Source organism: Chiloscyllium plagiosum, unplaced genomic scaffold, assembly GCF_037043375.1.
Source record: "Chiloscyllium plagiosum isolate Xiang-an unplaced genomic scaffold, Cpla_swu_hap1 HiC_scaffold_40, whole genome shotgun sequence".
Lineage (NCBI taxonomy): Eukaryota > Metazoa > Chordata > Chondrichthyes > Orectolobiformes > Hemiscylliidae > Chiloscyllium > Chiloscyllium plagiosum.
The window spans coordinates 61,261,066-61,273,362 of NW_028270178.1; positions in this window are offsets into that span (position 1 = coordinate 61,261,066).

The following is a 12,297-nucleotide window of genomic DNA, read 5'->3' on the forward strand; positions in this document are numbered from 1 at the left end:
GTGAATATTAAACAATTGCTGATGTTAAGAAAAATCCATCGGGTGCATTCCTGTCTTTAGTGAAGTAATCTAAAGTGGGACTGGGATATCACAGGTATTACAGAACAACAGCTGAGGGAGGGACAGGACAGGCAGCTCAATGTCCCAGGGGACAGATGCTGCAGGAAGGACAGAAGGGGAGCTGAGAGAGGAGGAGAGCTGCTGGTTCTGACTGGGTGAACCATCCCAGCAGGACTGAGAGAGGATATTCCTGCGGGACCGCCCAGTGACGCTGTGTCCGTGGGATTAATCAGTAACAATGGGTCTTCCCTTTCCTCTGATTGTCCTACAGACCCCGAGAGCCCCGCCCTCCTGCACCTTGACCTTCTCAATATGGCGGCCCTGAGCGCTCCCTCTTCCCTCAAACAAATGGCGGCCGTGACCCTGGGCCGCTTCCCTGATCAGAGACCGCCGCCTCCTTACCCGGGCCTGGAGGGTCTTTTCCGAGTTATTTTTAACCTGTATCCGGGATTTGTGAATTCTCTCCGCTCCTTTCTCCCAGCGAGGCTCCCACACACCGGCTCTGAGCGCCGCTCTCTGAGGCCGATCGCAGCCGCTGCCGGAGAAAGCAGCTCCATGTCTCTCAGTGTGTGACCTGACCAATGTGACACTGCGCATGCTCTACATAGAAACCAAACTGCGCGTGCGTCTGAGGTTATCAGTGAGTTTATAGAGAATATTCATATCAGCACAGGATCATGGGTGAAATATTAGTCATTAACAATTGCTTTGTCGAGTTATAGTTATAGAGATGTCTAACATGCAAATTGTCCGGTCCAAATCAACCATACCGGCCAGGTATGTAAATTACCAATCGTTCTGGGAGTTTGAAAAGAAGTTTCTTACTCGAGTAGGGTAAATCGTTTGGAAATATGTACGTTATCAGATTTACATTTCAACTACAGTATTTTTTTAAAATCTCACATTGATTTATGAGAGACGTTTAATGCTCCACTATGTCGTGAGAATGATCAATCCTGCAAAATAGTTTGCTCTCTGACCAATCTTGAAGCGTTCACTCCCGAGAATGCTTTGGCCCCTCTCCTCATTCACTCTGGTTAGAGGACCAGCCGCTACTCGGTCCTCCTGTTCCGCCCCTTCCTCCCAATTGCAGAGTTGGTTCAGGCGTGACTTCGCAGGCAAGGGACAAGGGAAGTTCGAGTCGATGTTTTGTGACGCGGTGAAAATATCCCGAATCTTGGACCGAGAGGCCTGGGTTCAATTCACAGCTTGTGCAGATGTGTGTAATAAAAACTTTTAGCAGGTTCATTAGGAAAAACAGGGGAAGTCAGGAACAGAGTGAAAACAAGAGAAAATGCATGCAATGTGGTGGGGTTCTCAATGCTCAGATGATTTGACTCTTTACCAAGCGTTTCAGGGTCCCAGTACAGACTGTTGCACTCCTCTTAGTGCACAGCCAGATGCCACGATTGTGGGGCAAAGTGGTGAGATATAGTGATGCTTTTCTGGAAGGCGCTCGGTTTTGTGGTGAAAACAGTTGAGAAGGAGTTGGGTTTTGTATGGAGCTACCTGTCCCCCTCCTGTTGCAGCCTTTTATGATTGTCCTGACTCTACCTTGTACATGGAGAAAGTGAGGACTGCAGATGCTGGAGATCAGAGCTGAAAAATGTGTTGCTGGAAAAGCGCAGCAGGTCAGGCAGCATTCTCTACCTCGTACATGTTTGGTAGAGATCAGTGACACCTCGTAAGCCCACAATACAAGATCCATCACTGTTTAAGACAGTAAAAATCTCTTGTAGCACAATAGTCAGAGAACAATACAGTTCGATCCTTGATGTTGCGCCAACCAGTGAACTACTCTCAGCTCGTCCCCCTACCCTATCCTGAAATCACCCATGTGCTTATCTAAAGGATTGTTTAAATCTACCTAATGTGGCTGAGTTAACTACATTAGTAGGTCGTGGATTCCTTGTCCTAACCACTCTGAGTAAAGAACCTGCCTCTGACATCTGTCTTAAATCTATCACTCCTCAATTTGTAGATATGCCCCCTCATACACACTAATGTCATCATCCTAGAAAAAAGACTTCCACTGTCTACCCTACCTAAGCCTCTGATCATCTTGTATGTCTCTATCAAATCCTCTCTTAGCCTTCTTGCCAATGAGAACACGTTCAAGTCTCTCAACCTTTCCTCATAAGACCTTCCCTCCAGACCACACAACATCCTGGTAAATATCCTCTGCACCTTTTCCCATGCTTCCACATCCTTCCAGAAATATGGGCACCAGAACTGCGCACAATATTCCAAATATGGCCGCACCAGTGTTTTGTGTTGTTGCAGCATGATATTGCAGCTCCAGAACTCAATCCATCTACGAATGAAACCTAACACACTGTATGCCGCTTTAACAGTACTGTACACCTGGGTGGCAACTTTCAGGCATCTATGTACATGGCCTCCAACATCCTTCTGCACATCTACATTACCCAAGAATCTTTCCATTGACCCAGTACTCTGCCTTCCTGTTATTCTTCACAAAGTGCATCACCTTACATTTAGCTGCATTGAACTCCATTTGCTACCATTCAGCCCAATTCTGCAGTTTATCCAAGTCCCCCTGCAACCTGTAACATTCTACCACACTGTCCACTACTCCACTGACTTTCGTTTCATTTGCAAATTTACTAATCCATCCACCTATGTCTGCATCTAAGACTTTTATAAAAATGACAAACAGCAGTGATCCCAAAACAGATCCTTGTGGCACACCATAAGACATAGGAGCGGAAGTAAGGCCATTCCGTCCATCGGGTCCACTCCACCATTCAATCATGGCTGATGGGCATTTCAACTCCACTTACCACATTTTCCCCGTAGCCCTTAATTCCTTGTGACATCAAGAATTTATCAATTTCCGCCTTGAAGACATTTAGCGTCCCAGCCTCCACTGCACTCTATGGCAATGAATTCCACAGGCCCACCACTCTCTGGTTGAAGAAATGTCTCCACATTTCTGTTCTGAATTTACCCCCTCTAATTCTAAGGCTGTGTCCACGGGTCCTAGTCTCCTCGCCTAACGGAAACAATTTCCTAGCGTCCACCCTCTCCAAGCCATGTATTATCTTGACATCACTAATAACCGCTCTGGAGGCTGATTATTTTCCATCATCCACCACTCACTGCCTTCTTTCAGAAAGCCAGTTTCTAATCCAAACTGCTAAATCACACTCAATTCCATGTCACTGCATTTTCTCTAACAGCCTACCATGTGGAACCCTATCAAAGGCTTTACTGAAATCCATGTATACCACGTCAACTGCCCTACCCTCATCTATATACTTGGTCACCGCCTCAAAAAACTCAATGAGGTTTGTGAGACACGACCTGCTCTTGATGAAACCATATTGACGATCTGAAATCATATTTTTGTTTGCCAGGTGATTACAAATAGCGTCTCTTATAATCCTTTCCAAAAGCTTTCCTACAACAGAAGTAAGGCTCACAGAAGTATATAATTACCTGGGTCATCTCTACTACCCTTTTTGATCAAGGGCATAACATTTGCAATCATCCAGTCCTCTGGTACTGAACTTGTAGGCAATGACAACTCAATATCAAAGCTGAAGTCTTTGCTATCTTCTCCATAGCTTCCCAGACAATCTACGGATAAATTTCATCTAGCCCAGAGGACTTGTCTACTTTCAATCCTTCGAGAATTGATAACACCTGTTCGTAACTAACCTCGATCCTTTCTAGTCTAACATCTTCTACCTCATTATTATGTACAATATTCTAATTTTCCTGAGTGAAAACCAATGAGAAATGTTTGTTTAGCACCTCTCCGATTTCCACAGTATCCACACTCAACTTCCGACTTCTGTCTTTGATTGGCCCTATTCCTACGCTATCCTTTATTCCTCACATACCTATCGAAAGCTTAAGGGTTCTCCTTTATTCTATTCGCTGAAGACTGCTCGTGTCCTCTCGTTGCTCTTCTTAACTCTCTTTAAATCCATCCCAGTTGATCTGTAACTCTCCATCGCCTCATCTGTACCATTTGTCTCATCAACACATAAGCTTCCTACTTCTTCTTATCAAGAGATGCAATTTCTGTGGTAAACCACGGTTCCCTTACCTTATCACTTCCTCCTTGCCTGACAGGGACATAGCTATCAAGGACACGCAATATCTGTTCCTTAAAACAGCTCCGTATTTCCATTGTCTGCATCCACTGCTACCCCATCCTATACATCCTAATTCTTGCTGAATAGCATTATTATTGCCACTGCTCCATCGATAAGTCTTCACCTGTGGCATGTACCTATCCCTTTTCATCGCTAAACTAAACATAACTGAACAATGATCACTCTCTCCAAAGTGATCACCTACAACTAAATCAAACATCTAGTCCGATTCAGGATCAAGCACCAGATCCAATGTGGCCTCCCCTCTTGTCGGCCCTTCGACATACTATGTCAGGAAACCCTCCTGTACACATTGGACAAAAACTGATCCATCCGACGTACTAGAGTTATAGCATTTCCAGTCAATGTTGGGGAAGTTAAAGTCCCCCATAATGACCACCTTGTTACTTTCACTCCTACCCAGAGTAGTTTTGCTAATCCTCTCTTTCCCCTCCCTGGAACTCTGTGGCGGCCTATAAAAAATCCAAGCAGTGTGACCTTCCATCTCCTGTTTCTAACCTCAGCCCACACTACTTCAGTAGACAAGTCCTCATTAAATGTTCTCTCAGCCACCGTTATACTATGCTTGACTAACATGACATGCATGGGCCCATTGCGGTGCTTGAAACTCCATGAGGCAGCCATACTCTCTGACAGACAGACTCAGTCTGGAACCTCCTCTGTCCTTAAGACCTTATGCACTGCCTACGCTCCTCCATTTCCCCTTTGTACATTCCCTTTCCAACCCACCCCACCTGCATCACTCCATGAATGGTGCTGTCAAGGGCAGAAGTCTGTGGAATACCCTCCCGAGCCTTCTCTGTCCTCATTTAAGGTGTATTTTAAAATCATTCTCTTTAATCAACGTTTTGATCATCCATGAAGCACCTTAGGAGATTTGTGATTGTGAAAGATTCCATACAATGCAAGTAGTTGTTGTTATTGCTGTACATTAGGAGAAACAGGAATGATGCATCTCGGGAAATCAGCAACAGCCAGGTTCATGACACCACAAAGACACCATTCAATTGGTAATCTATTTTAGAACGCTGACGCATTAAGTGATTCAATATTTCCAAACGAGTTTGCTCTGGTATTGATTACATAATAATTAGTATTGGCGAACTGAGCATTAGAACGCCGGCATGATAGTTTGGAAAATGCATTCAATATGCAGTGATTATTGATCAGAACTGTTATCTCATTCAGCATTCTCAGATAGCCCTGAATTCGGCACTTGCTGTCTCAGCTTTTCTTCTGTAGAAGTACAATATATAATCCATGCAACATTTAATGTTATCAATATTCAGACATTTGTGTCAGCATTACAAAGAAAATAAATCGATCAGGAACATGATATCATAGCAAAATACAGTCAACAGCATTTATAGAGGAAATTTTTAAACATTGTCTCTGAGTAAACACATGAAAAAGTTTAATGGAGGTGTGTTCACAATGTATTCAGCCACAATTACATTTTTATCATGATAACTGGGGCGAACCTATCAGAAAACACGCCTATAATTAAGAATTCCGTCATCTCAATACATGTTAGTATCAGCATATTCTGGAGTATAGTAATCGCATGATCAGGAAGAACATTTGTGAGAAGATTTGTAGCTCGGGAACTCGTCGTTGTGGTTCTGTTCGCCGAGCTGGGAATTTGTGTTGCAGATGTTTCATCCCCTGTCTCGGTGACATCCTCAGTGCTTGGGAGCCTCCTGTGAAGCGCTTCTGTGATGTTTCCTCCGGCATTTATAGTATTTGAATCTGCTGCTTCCGGTAGTCAGTTCCAGCTGTCCATTGCAGTCGGTATATTGGGTCCAGGTCGATGTGTTTGTTGCTAGAATCTGTCGATGAGTGCCATGCCTCTAGGAATTCCCTGACTGTTCTCTGTTTGGCTTGTCCTATAATAGTAGTGTTTCCCAGTTGAACTCATGTTGCTTATCATCCGCGTGTGTGGCTACTAAGGATAGCTGGTCGTGTCGTTTCGTGGCTAGTTGGTGTTCATGGATGCTGATCGTTAGCTGTCTTCCCGTTTGTCCTATGTAGTGTTTTGTGCAGTCCTTGCATGGGATTTTGTACACTACATTGGTTTTGCTCATGCTGGGTATCGGGTTCTTTGTCCTGGTGAGTTGTTGTCTGAGAGTGGCTGTTGGGTTGTGTGCTGTTATGAGTCCTAGTGGTCGCAGTAGTCTGGCTGTCAGTTCAGAAATGCTCTTGATGTATGGCAACGTGCCTAGTGCTTTGGGTTTTGGCATGACCTGATTCGGTTGTCTTTCCCTTTGCATCTGTTGATGAAATTGCGTGAATATCCGTTTTTGGGTGAATAAATTGTATAGGTGTTCTTCTTCCTCTTTTTGCAGTTCTAGTGTACTGCCCTTTTGTGGCAACGACACACTGCAGCACACCAGAATTGCATTAAAGAGGAAGAAGAACACCTATACACTGTATTCGCCAAAAACGGATACCCGTACAATTTCGTCAACAGATGCATAAGGGAAAGACAACAGAATTAGCACATGCCACAACCCAAAGGACTAGCCATGTTACCATACATCAAGGACATTTCTGAACTGACAGCCAGATAAAGGTGACCACTCCGACTCATAACAGCACTCTCTCCCTGTCATGCCCTCTCTCCCTCTTTCGCCCTCTCTTCCTCTCCCTCCCTCTCTCCCTCCCTCTGCTCTCAATCCCTCTTTTGCCCTCTCTCCCTCACTCACCCTCTCTCCCTCTCTCTCCCTCTCTCTCCCCTCTCCCTCTCGCCCTCTCTCCCTCTCTCTCCCTCTCTCTCCCCCTCTCCCTCTCACACTCTCTCCCTCTTTTGCCCTCTCTTCCGCTATCACTCTCTATCCCTCTTTCACCCTCTCTCCCTCTCTCTCCCTCTCTCACCCTCTCTCCCTCTCGCTACCTCTCTCCATCTTTTGCCCTCTCTTCCACTTTCGCCCTCTCTCCGCCTCTCCCTCTCTCTCCCTCTCTCGCCCTCTCTCGCCCTCTCTCGCCCTCTCTCGCCCTCTCTCGCCCTCTCTCCCTCTCTCACCCTCTCTCACCCTCTCTCCCTCTCTCACCCTCTCTCCCCCTCTCTCACACTCTCTCCCTCTCTCGCCCTCTCGCTCTCTTTCACCCTCTCTCGTTCCCTCTCTGGCCCACCCCCACTCTCTAGCTTTCACCCTCTCTCACCCAAAACCTTTCTCTCACCCTCTCTCGCACTCTCGCCCACTCTTGCTCTCAGCCTCTCTATCTCTCCTGCCCCCACTCCCTCTCTCTCCCCCTCTCCCTCTCTCGCCCTCTCTCGCCGTCTCAACAGTCCTCGCCCTCTCGCTATTTCTCGCCCTCATGCCCTCTTTAATTCTCTCTCTCATTCTCTCTCCTTCTCGCCCTCTCTCCCTCTCTCCCTCTCCCACCCTATTCCCTCTCGCCCTCTCTCTCTCCTCCACTCTCACTCATTCGCCCTCCCACAATCTCTCACTCTTTCGCCCTCACTAACCCTCTCTCCCTCATTTGCCCTCTCTCGCCCTCACTCCCTCTCTCTGGCCCTCTCGCCCACTCTCCCTCTCTCTCCCTGTCTTGCCCTCTCTCCCTCTCTGGTCTCTCTCCCACGCTCGCCCTCTCTCTCTCACACCCTCTCTCCCTCCCTCTCTCTCGCACTTCCTTGCCCTGTCTGCCCCCTCTCTCCTTGTCTTGCCCTCTCGCCCTCTCTCTTTCAGTTGCCCTCTCGTCCTCTCTCTTTCTGTTGCCCTCTCTCACTCCTTCGCCCTCTCTCCCCCTTTCCGGCCGACCACCACTCTCTCGCTCTCACTCTCACCCTCTCTCGCCCAACCCCTTTCTGTCGCCCTCTCTCATCCTCTCAGCCTCCCTCCCTCTCCTGCCCCCACTCCCTCTCTCGCTCTCACTCTGTCTCTCGCTGTCTCTCACCCTCTCTTACTCTCTCTCCCGTCCTCTCTCCTTCTCGCCCTCTTTCTCATTATCTAGCCCTCTCTCCCTCTCTCACGCACTCTCTCCCTCTCGCCATCTCTCACCTCCACTAACCCTCTCTCCCTCTCTCGCCCTCTCTCCCTCTCTCGCTCTCTCACCAACTGTCCCACTTTTGCCTTCTCTCCCTCTCTCGCTCTCTCCCCCTCTCTCGCTCTCTCCCCCTCTCTCCCTCTCTCGCCCTCTTTTCCGCTCTCGCCCTCTCTCCCTCTCTCACCCTCTCTACCTATTTTGCCCTCTCTCTCTATCACCCTCTCTCCCTCTCTTGCCCACACACATTCACTAGCTCTCAGTCTCTCCCTCTCTCGCCCAACCCCTTTCTCTCGCCCTCTCTCCCTCTGTCGCCCTCTGTCCCTCTCTCTCCCTCTCTTCCTCTCTCACCCTCTCTCGCCCCCTCTTCCTCTCTCTCCCCCACTTTCTCTCTCTCTCTCACCCAGTCGCGCCCTTTCACCCTCTCTCCCTCTCTCCCTCTCACGCCCTCTCTTGCACACGAGCCATCTCTCGCGCTCTCGCCCTCTCTCCCACTCTCTGCCTCTCTCATCGTCTCATCCTCCCTCACCCTCACACTCTCTCCCGCTCTCACCCTCTCTAACTCTTACTCTCGCCCTCTCGCCCTCTCTCCCTCTCTTTTGCCCTCGCTCCCACTCTCGCCCTCTTTCCCTCTCCCTCTTTCTCGCACTTGCTCGCCCTCTCTCCCTCTCTGCCCTCTCTCCCACTCTCGCCCTCTCTCTCGCCCACTTGACCTCTCTGTCGCCCTCCCTCCTTCTCTCTCCCTCTCTCTTGCCAGCTCTCCCTCTTTCTCCCTCTTGCCCTCTTTTGCCCTCTCTCTATCTCTCTCCCTCCCTCGCTCTCTCTCCCTCTCTCCCTCTCTCACTCACTCGCTCTCTCGCTCTCTCTCGCCCCTCTCCCCCTCTGCCACTCTCCCTCTCTCGTCCTCTCGCCCTCTCTCACACTCTCTGCCTCTTTCGCCCTCTCTCCCTCCTACGCCCTCTCGCCCTCACTCGTCCTCTTTCCCTCCTTCGCCCTCTCTCCGCCCTCACCCTCTCTCCCTCTCTCGCCTTCTCTTCCTATTTTGTACTCTCTCCCTCTCTCCCTCTCTCTTGCCCTCTCTCCCTCTGTCAACCACTCTCCCTCTTTCGTACTCTCTCCATCTCTCGCCCTCTCTCCCTCTCTCCATCGCTCGTCTTCTCTCGCCCTCTCTCCCTCTTTTGCCCATTCTCCCTCTCTTGCCCTTACTCCCTTCTTCACCCTTTCTCCCCTATCACCCTTTCTCTTTCTCTCACCCTCTCTCCCTCTCTCGCCCTCTCTCACACTCTCTGCCACTTTCGCCCTCTGTCCCTCCTTCGCCCTCTCTCCCTCCTTCACCCTCTCTCCCTCCTTCGCCCTCTCTCCCTCACTCGCCATCACTCCCTCCTTCGCCCTCTCTCCCTCACTCGCCATCACTCCCTCCTTCGCCCTCTCTCCCCCTCACCCTCTCTCCCTCTCTCGCCTTCGCTCCCTCTTTCGTACCCTCTCCCTCTCTCCCTCTCTCCATCGCTCACCCTCTCTCGCCCTCTCTCCCTCTTTTACCCTCTCGCCCTCTCTTGCCCTCACTCCCTCCTTCGCCCTCTCTCCCCATCGCCCTCTCTCCCTCTCTTGCTCTCTCTCCCTCTTTCGTACTCTCTCCCTTTCTCGTGACTCTCCCGCTTTCGCATTCTCAGCCTCTCGCCCTCTCTCACCCTCCCTCCTTCTCTTGCCCTCTCTCCCTCTCTCGCCCTCTCTCCCTCTCCCACTCTCTAGCACTTGCTCGCCCTTTCTGCCCTCTCTCCCACTCACGCCCTCTCTCTCTCTCACCCTCTTGCTTTCTCTCACCCTCTCTCCGTCTCTGCCCTCTCTCCCACTCACGCCCTCTCTCTGTCACCTCCTTGCATTCTCTCGCCCTCTCTCCCTCTCTCGCCCTCTCTTCCTCTCTCTTGCCACCTCTCCCTCCTTCGCCCTCTGTCCCCCTATCGCCCTCTCTCCCTCTCTTGCCCTCTCTCCCTCTTTGGTACTCACTCCCTTTCACACCCTCACTCCCTCCTTCGGCCTCCCACCCCCCCCCCCATCGCCCTCTCTCCCTCTCTCGCCCTCTCTCCCTCTCTCCTTCTCTCACCCACTCGCCCTCTCTCGCCCTCTCTCGCCCTCTCTCGCCCTCTCTCGCCCTCTCTCGCCCTCTCTCGCCCTCTCTCGCCCTCTCTCACCCACTCTCCCACTCTCGCCCTCTCTCACCCTCTCTCACCCTCTCTCCCTCTCTCGCCCTCTCTCGCCCTCTCTCACTCTCTCGCCCTCTCTCTCTGTCGCCCTCTCTCCCTCTTTCGCCCTCTCGCCCTCTCTCCCTTTCTCACCCTCTCTCCCACTCTCACCCTCTCGCCCTCGCTCCCTCTCTAGTTCTCACTCTCACTCTCTCGCCCTCTCTCCCTCTTTCACCCTCTCTCCCTCTCTCGCCCACACTCCCTCTCTCACCCTCTCTCCCTCTCTCGCCCTCTCTCCCTCCTTCACCCTCTCTCCCTCACTCGCCCTCACTCCCTCGTTCGCCCTCTCTCCCCCTCTCGGCCTCTCTCCCCCTCTCGGCCTCTCTCCCTCTCTCTCTCCCTCTCTTGCCCTCTCTCCCTCTGTCGCCCACTGTCCCTCTCTCACCCACTCTCCCTCTCTCGCCCTCTCTCCTGCTCTTGCCCTCTCGCACACTCTCACATTCTCTGCCTCTCTTACCCTCTCTCCCACTCTACCTCTCTCCCTCTTTTGGCGTCTCTCGCCCTCTCACGCCCTCACTCTCCCTCTCTCCACCTCTCGCCCTCTCTCCCGCTCTTGCCCACTCTCCCTCTCTCACCCGCTTTCTTTTTCTCGCCCTCTCTCCCTCTTTCGCTTTCTCAGCCTCTCACACTCTCTCACCCTCTCTCCCTCTCTCACCTTCTCTCGTCCTATCTCTCTCGTCCTCTATCCCTCTCTTTCGCCCTCTCCCTCTCCCTCTCTCTTGCACTTGCTCACCCTCTCTCCCTCTCTGCCCTCTCTCCCTCTCTCGCCCTCTCTCCCTCTCTCTTGCCGCTCTCTCTCTTTCACCCTTTTGCCCTCTTTCACCCTCTATCCATCTCTCACCCTCTCTCCCGCTCTCACAATCTCTCCCGCTCTCGCCCTCTCTCCGCCATCGCCCTCTCTCCCTCTCTCGCCCTCTCTCTCCCTCTCTCTCCCTCTCTCTCCCTCTCTCTCCCTCTGTCGCCCTCAGTCCCTCCTTCGCCCTCTCTCCCTCTCTCACCCTCTCACCCTCTGTGGTGAAAAATTATGTCCCAATACATGTGTGAATCATAATGTAACACATGTATTGGGCCAAGCAGTGGAATGTGGTGAAACGGTTAAAAATTATGTCCCAATACATGTGTGAATCTAACCAGAATGGAGGTGTCGCTTAGTCCCGTGTGAATCTTATTACACACCTCCCCGTGTGAATCTTCTTATCTGTATGTAACCAGAATGGAATGTGTTTTTTAGCCTTGCTCTGCTGTTCACATGAATGTTTACATCTGGAAAAGAGTATATCAGTTGGAAAAGTCTCCAGTTCGGTGAGTCTGCTCCGGGGGTTACGTTTAACCGCCGAGCGTGGGTTGTTGGCAACCGCTCTACGAGAACTGACGGCTCCCAGTTCCGGTAACATGTAGAGTGAGTGTAAGCCAGACCCGTTGTAAGTATGAGACCTGGTTGTGGCGACGCTGCGGGGAATAAAATGCTCATATTCTAGCAGACTCGCCTCTTGGTCGTTTGTTCTGTGTCAGACTACTCTCCTACGAACCTGACCTTGAGAATTTTTGAAAACATTTGGCGCTGCGAGCAGGGTCAATCGCAATTGAGGAGAGATTTTGATACAGAACAATGTTTTGGAAAAAGACTAAGAAACCAGAAGAACAAACTGTGGAGGTCCCGACCGTCCCGGGATGGCATGGATGTGGGCATGTACGTGGCAGTTTGTTTGAGAAATAGTGGGGGGCGACCGGAGGAACCCCAGGGTCGCTGCTGTCCACCCTTGAGAGGATCCCAGTCCTGCCGAAGAACCCCTTGCCTGGGGTACAGCGGAGGATGTGGGCATGTCCAAAAAGCTGAAGTGGAGTTAACAGAATTGAATGGGATT